Below are 7,443 nucleotides of genomic sequence, written 5' to 3'. Positions count from 1 at the left end.
GGACTGATTCCCTGGAAACAGAGTCTTTATTAAAAGGAATTTGGGATCGAATGCCAATGGGTCCGGTCAGGGGCCAATTGGAGGGAGAGGAAAAAATAGCTAGGAGAAAGATCAGATGGCATTATGGTGAGAAAAAATTAATGATATTTTGTTTTGATATGTATTTTTAATTTTTTTAGTATTAGATTAATTATTATTATTATAATTTTTGTGTACTTAACTAAAAATTAAAAGTTTGATCCCTTGTATAATAATTGAAAAGTAATTTATGATAATAATTTTAAATTAATTAATGTGTAAAAAATTAAAGTACTTAATAAAATATTGCATTTCAAAATCATAAAATAATAAATATTTAATAGATTATTACATTTAAAAATCTAGTAAATAAAATATGTGATATCATAAATTATTTTAAAAATAATAAAATAAAAATTTTTATAATTATAATTTTAATTATAATATTTTTAATATGTTATGTGAAAATAAAAAAAATTCACGACTACAATAACTGTGATGGTTGTAATAATTTTCGTTATACTCATAATCACGATAAACGTTACGTAATCGAAAATGTGACTACGATCGTAATTTAAATTTCTAATCATAATATACTAAAAGAAAGTAGAATGATCAAGAAACTTACTGTGCGTTTCCCGTCAAGATAGTTTAGATCATCACGAAGTGTGAAATAGAACTGGAAAGCAAAGAAGGTTTACAAGCAGAAACGTGAGCGGTTTCCATGAAGCCTAGCTAGAGCTACAACCAAACTAAGAACTGGTCTTATAGAAGCCTTATTCTTTGTAGAACATGAACAAATTTCTTATAATAATAAACTAAAACAAAAGAGAGTTTAGCTAACCATGAATCCAGTAAAAGAACCCCATACCTGGGAGGCATTAAGATTCTCCCCTGCGCTAGCCATTGCAACAGTTCCTCTCTTGGAATGCTTTAAATCAAGATGAATCTCATCACTGAAAAACCAAGCCTGATCACCATATAGGAATCTCAATGGATACTACTGAACTAGCAACCTAAACAACTGGCAATCATGTTAATCCAATAAAAACTATCAAGAAACTGAACTATGAAATTGTGGCATATTCAAGCGAAAACTGGAAAGAGAGAAGAAAGTCAATTACCAAAATGCACCTTGTTTTATCTTTTCTTACTTATACAAGTAGTCTCCATCTGAGCCTGTCCTAGTTTGTTCCCCTGTTTGGGTAGTAAAATCCTTCTGAACCGTGTGAAACAGACACCCATTATAGTAATTAATCCTGCACCCAAACGCAAAGCCCTAAAGAATTATTGTAACGTAATATCACTCCGTTAACAATGAAAATCTGGAGAATTGAATTGCGGGAAAAAAAAAATACGGTTCCAACAGTCTATATCTATAATATTAATTTTGTAGATTTTCGAGGAACGTGAGGGTGTCACGTGCCATCCCAACTTTCTTTTAAAATTTATATTATTTTTTTATTTTTAAAATTTTTTTATTTAATTATTTTTTTATTAGATAAGTTTTGTATAAAAAATTAATAAAAGTAGGGTGATAAAATAATTTTTATTCAATAAATTTTGATTCGTCTCAATTTAATTAGTGCGTTTTCTAAATTAAGATTACTTCAAAAAAAATTTTGTTTAAAAATAAGGATGAGATTGAAAATGAGTTTAAGGTGATCTATCCCGTTTTAAATATAGATAAAATATTTTTTATTTTTTATTTAATTTTATATTTAAATATACATATTATATTAATAAAATTATTATTTAATATTTTAATTTAATAAATTCATATGGTAGCTTAGTTGACTTTATTTTTGCCATTGCAAAACTTTTTTTGCCTTTTTTTTTAAATAAATTTTGTAAGAAAAAAATTAATGAAAATAAAAATGATAAAATAATTCATATTTAATAAGTTTCTATTCTCTTCTATCCAATATATACGATTTTTTTTTTAAGTGAGATTGAGTGGAGATTTCTTTTAAAAATCAGGCTGAGGTCGAAGATGGGTTTAGGGATCATGTTCGGGGTATATACAAAAAAATATATTTGATTACTTATTAAATTTTATATTTATATATATTAAATTAATAATATTTTTTTTAATACTATATTTTAATAAAAATAAATTTGTACATATTTAGATGTAATTTATATTAAAAAAAATATTTATACATATATATAAATATTACAAGCCAAAATATGATATTAATAAATAATAATTCAATATCAAGTCGAAATTAAAATTGGGTTGAATTATTAAAAAGTTAGATTAGAGTCGGGGTGAGTTTAAACATGGCCTACAAGTTGTCATCCTTAAATGAATGTGTCAATTAAGCACCCTATTAATTTGGTTTTTTTTAAATTTTTTAATTACCTATTTTAGTATTTCCTATCTATATTTGAAAAAATAAATTGATAATAGAAGTCAATTCGATGTAAAATGGTTTTTCCTTTCTAAATGTTGAGGTCAGATTGAAAGTAAATTTAGGATGATTTGTCCAACCCATCTTAGGATATATATATATATATAAGAATATATATATTATTATTTATTTAATTTAATTTTTATATATATTATATTAATAAATTTATTATTTAATATATTTATTTAATAAAATATTATATTTATATACAATTAAAATGTGATTTATATTGAAAATTTATATTTCATGAATGTTATATTATTGAATTGTTTTTTGTCACGTCTAGCTTGATGTAGATTATATATATATATATATATATATACATGTCAAGTCAGGATCAAGTATAAAAAATAATAATTTGATATTGAATCGAAGTCATGACGAATATAAACTGATCCCTATCCGATCGATTGCCATCCATAAGTGGAGGTGTCCACATCCTCATTCAGCTCTTTTTAAATTTTTTTTCTTTTACTTTGGGCCTTTTCTTTGTTAGTTTTAGCTTTTTAATTATTTATTTTAATATTTTTAAATATATTTAAAAAAATAAATTTGAAAGAATGGATTTATATTTGAATTTGTTATTCAAGTTATGAAAATGAAATGTATATATTATCCACAAATTAGTTTATATATTTTCACTAATCATTCTTTTATTCAAAAATTATAAACAAAATTATACTCACAAATTTATTAAATTCAATTAAATACAAATAAAAAAATTTGGACCCGCAATAAAATCAAGGGCATGTTTTTAGTTTTATATAAATCTTCTTAACAAATAAAATGGTTAATTTGTAAAATATCCATTATACTATATATCTTCTATCAGTTTGGTACTTAAAGAAATAAAATTATCACTTTGATATTTTAACTTTCATTCCTATAAGTACTTTAGTACTTCGCACTGTTATCGTTAATTAAGTAATTGACTTGATATGAATATTCAATAATATCATATCATATGTCATAAATATCTAGTTATCGTCACATCAACTATTACCATGTTAGTAAAAGGTATTTTTTCTCTCTCATCAATTTTTTATTTTTTTCATTTTTTTAAATCTTGAATTAAATTTTTTTTAATTTTTTATTTAAATCCTAATGTGAAAACTAAATGATGTGACAATGACTAGATATTTACACCACATGTCATGATTTTATTTAGTATCAATACCATGTAAGCAAGTTAATAAATCATGTTAAACTAAAGTATTAAAATGCTTGACAAAATAAAAATTTACTAAAATAAAAATTTTAATTCTTTAGATAACAAACTAACAAAAATTATATAAAGTTAATAGTACGCGTGATTTTTAAACTATAGGCCAAATTTTATATTGGTATCTAAACTTTAAAAAGTTTTAATTGAGTCTTCAATGATTGAATGTGTATTAATGAGGTCCCTTCATCTATTGAACCGTCTAAATTGATGGTAACTCTTACATGGTATGACACATAATTTGAACAAGCTATGTTGCATGAAATTTTTTAAATACTAACTAAGCAAATAAAGAAAGAAAAAAAAAACTTTAATGTCCACTTAAAAAAGTTAATCATTTAAAAAATAGAAACTTATGAGATCTAGTCAATGTTTTTGAAACTTGTGAAATCTTATCAATGTTTTAGGTGTTGAAAAGAAATGGAGGAGCTAAGGGTTGAAAATGAGGAGCTACGAATTACCTTATGGAAGATATAGGCTTATAAGAAATCTATTTTTAGTCTTTAAGATGAGATGATTTGGTGACCATGGAGGACAGCTCATTTTTTTAAAACCTATTGTCAATCCCCTGAAAATTCTCGATCTAAATTCGGTCATGGAGAAGCCAAAAAATACCATGGTTGAAGTAAGAGAAGAGCTTATAGTTTTTCCAACAAGCCAAAACCAAAACGATTGTTCAAGAACAACCCATTTTCTCAAGTTCATTTTCAGTCCCCTTGAAAACCCACTTCCCAACCTTCCTTCCCAATGTCTTTCTTCTTTGGAACAATTTTCTTTTGAGCCTAAAAATTTGCCTTTGAATATCAATTTTCAAGGGTGAAAATGCAGGGGAAAGAATTAGTCCATATGGATTGAGAAGATGGCCGCTTTACATGAATCGACTTGGAAGAAAGCTAATATATATGAAGCCATCATGAATTCAGCTTATCAGATAAAGAGAAACAATGATTTCATTCTCGGTTTAGATAAGAAATGGTGTTGTCATTTTTTCTTAGGGTGAAGTTAGTGTTACACTTAAAAATGTCATGATCTTGGGGGGATTCTCTATTATGGGTTTAGGATTTAAAGACATTAAAGTTTCTTTTACTTAGTTGGCATTTAAAAAGTTTTATATAATACAACTTGTTCAAATTAGGTATCATGCCGTCAATTTAGACAATCCAGCAGATGGAGGCACTACATTGACACACATTTAAGTGATTGATGATTTAATTAAAACTTTTTAAAATTTAAAGATCAATATAAAATTTAACCCATAGTTTAGGGACCACGCATACTATTAACTCAATTATATAATATATGTGCCATTTTGTATTTAACCCCAAGTAAAAATAGTAAGGAACTAATATACACTACTGGTAAATTGAAAATAAAAAAATAAAATAAAATTTAATCGTATAAAAAAAAACTCTTATATAATCGAATTGGAGCAAAGAAAAAAAATCAATGAATCCATTTCCAATGATGATTAAAAGTGATAATGGTTCGATTCGAATCAGATTCAATTTGATTTTTTTGGATATTATATAACATTATAAAAATTCAAAATTAAATTCGAATTCAAACCAAACTTTCATTTGATCCAAATCAAGTTTTACTAATTTCGTTTAGTTCAGTTTACCGATTTTTAATTTTTAATTTTTAATTTTTTTAATTTTATATATTAATTTAATATATTTTAATATATTTAAGTAGATTTTGATATACAATTATTATTTTTTTATAAAAATTTAAAATATATATAAAAACTAAAAAAATTATATAATTCGGTTCGGTTTGATTTTTTTTTTTAGTTTTTTACCACTTGATCCGAAATTTAATATGAACTTAATATATACATTTAATATTCGAACTTAATCTGAATCGAATAAAAAAAAAATCAATCCAAACTGAACTGAATATTATGATTTTGAATCGATTTTTCAATTTTTATTTCTCACCTCTAACAATGACGAGCTTGAACTTGAATAATTAGCAATCTATAGGTTAGGCAAAGCCTACACCACAAAAACAAGAAGAAGCAAAAATGAAGAGTTATTACAAACTAAAACCACATATTATTATTCACACTAAAAATGAGTGAGGCATTAATAATTGATTACGAAACGCAAAAGAGAAAGCGAGACAAGAGAGAATCTATGAATCTGCATTCTTTGGGGGAAAACGAAATGATGTTGGCAGTGACAAGATGAATCTATGGTGACGAAAATGACAATCACATTGGTGAAAATGTAAATTCAAAAGTTGGGGTTTGATTTTAAAAAGTTGGAGAAATTAACTTGAAATCTTATTGCAGAAAAAGTGATTTGAGAGAGATTTTGACTTTGATTTTCAAAGGTTGGTGGTTGATTTGTAATTTTCGGTCCATAATAAAAAATTAAGAACCAGATATTTGCAAAACAGAGGCAAAGGGAGTAAAAGGGGAAAAAGAAAATAACGTGAGAAGAAAGAGGGAGGCTAATACTAATAGTGAGGAAGGAAAGTTTCTTATTTGAACTTAATTGTACCCTTAAAACCTTAATCAACAGCGGTAAATCTATTTTCGTCGAGAAAAGACAAAAAAAAAAAATAAAACATAAACATTTTCCTACACCGTCAGTAAATAAGTGTCCTTAAAATTATATTATTTTGTGGTGCTTGTAGCCATTGCTTTTCAATGAAGCTATTAAATCAATAATTTTTTTAATGATAATAACCATTAATAGAGCGTCTTTTCGAGGACTTGCAACTTCATCATTCTATGGAATCTTGGATGTTTCATTTTATCTAATTAAATTAATTATACGAATTGAACATGAATTTTATTAAAACAATAAATTAATTAATTATTGAACAAACGAAACAATCTTAAATGAATGCTATTGATTTTGTTAATTAGCGTTTTAAAATATTTTTTAAGGTTATCATATTAAAAAAAAAAATCTTTTTTCAATGTATTGAAACTATCATAATAACTATCAATTAGTGCATTTAATACAAAAATATTATTATACATAAAATGTTAACTGATCTTAAAAAGTTTTCATAAACACTCATTGGCAAAACGTTATCATGATTTTTTCATCATTCTCAACATAATCTGTTGTTGAATTTGAGCTGCTAGCTATGCATGAAGGTAGTTAGCTGATGATATAAAATGCCGAAATGGGTTTGAAGGGCTTCACCTTCTAAAATCTGCAAGTCCAAATCAGCGATCTTGGGACAAAACTTAGAATCAAGCAGAACATTTGCAGGTTCAATTAATATCGTAATGGATTATTCTTCTGTTACTGAAATGATGCAAATACTCAACCAAACTCCTATCTCAGATAACTTGTTCCACTCAATTCTATGTTTCGTCTCAAACAATATATGGCTTGTCAAGAGATCCATAATTTCCCATGGATTCATAAACTAGAGCTTTGGTCTTTACTTCAAAGCAGAAGCCGTGCACAAAATCTTGGTAGATGCCGGTGATATGTTCTTCCAATAGTGTTGACTTCAGCAAATTGTAAACAGCTCCATATATACCATCCCTCACCTAATTTGCTAGAGTAATTTGATGTGACAATTTCAAGAAACTGAGATGAAAACCTGGTAGTAAGTAACTAATTAACTCCATGACCGTCTCTGTTTCTTTGTCTTGTTTTCCCTTTTATTTGTGTCATCTTTCCATTCTTGATTTGACTATATATGATGGCAGGACATTTTAATGTATATTTTAAAGATTTTACACCTAGAATACTTCAAAAAAAAAAAAATTGAAACCCTACTGGTTAATGGAAAAAAATTTCTTCTCTTTACTAATTG

Source organism: Durio zibethinus, chromosome 18, assembly GCF_047325235.1.
Source record: "Durio zibethinus cultivar Kanyao isolate XHJ-2024 chromosome 18, ASM4732523v1, whole genome shotgun sequence".
Taxonomy (NCBI): Eukaryota; Viridiplantae; Streptophyta; class Magnoliopsida; order Malvales; family Malvaceae; genus Durio; species Durio zibethinus.
The sequence above is the reverse complement of the archived record's forward strand: the minus strand, read 5'-3'. Positions refer to the sequence as shown.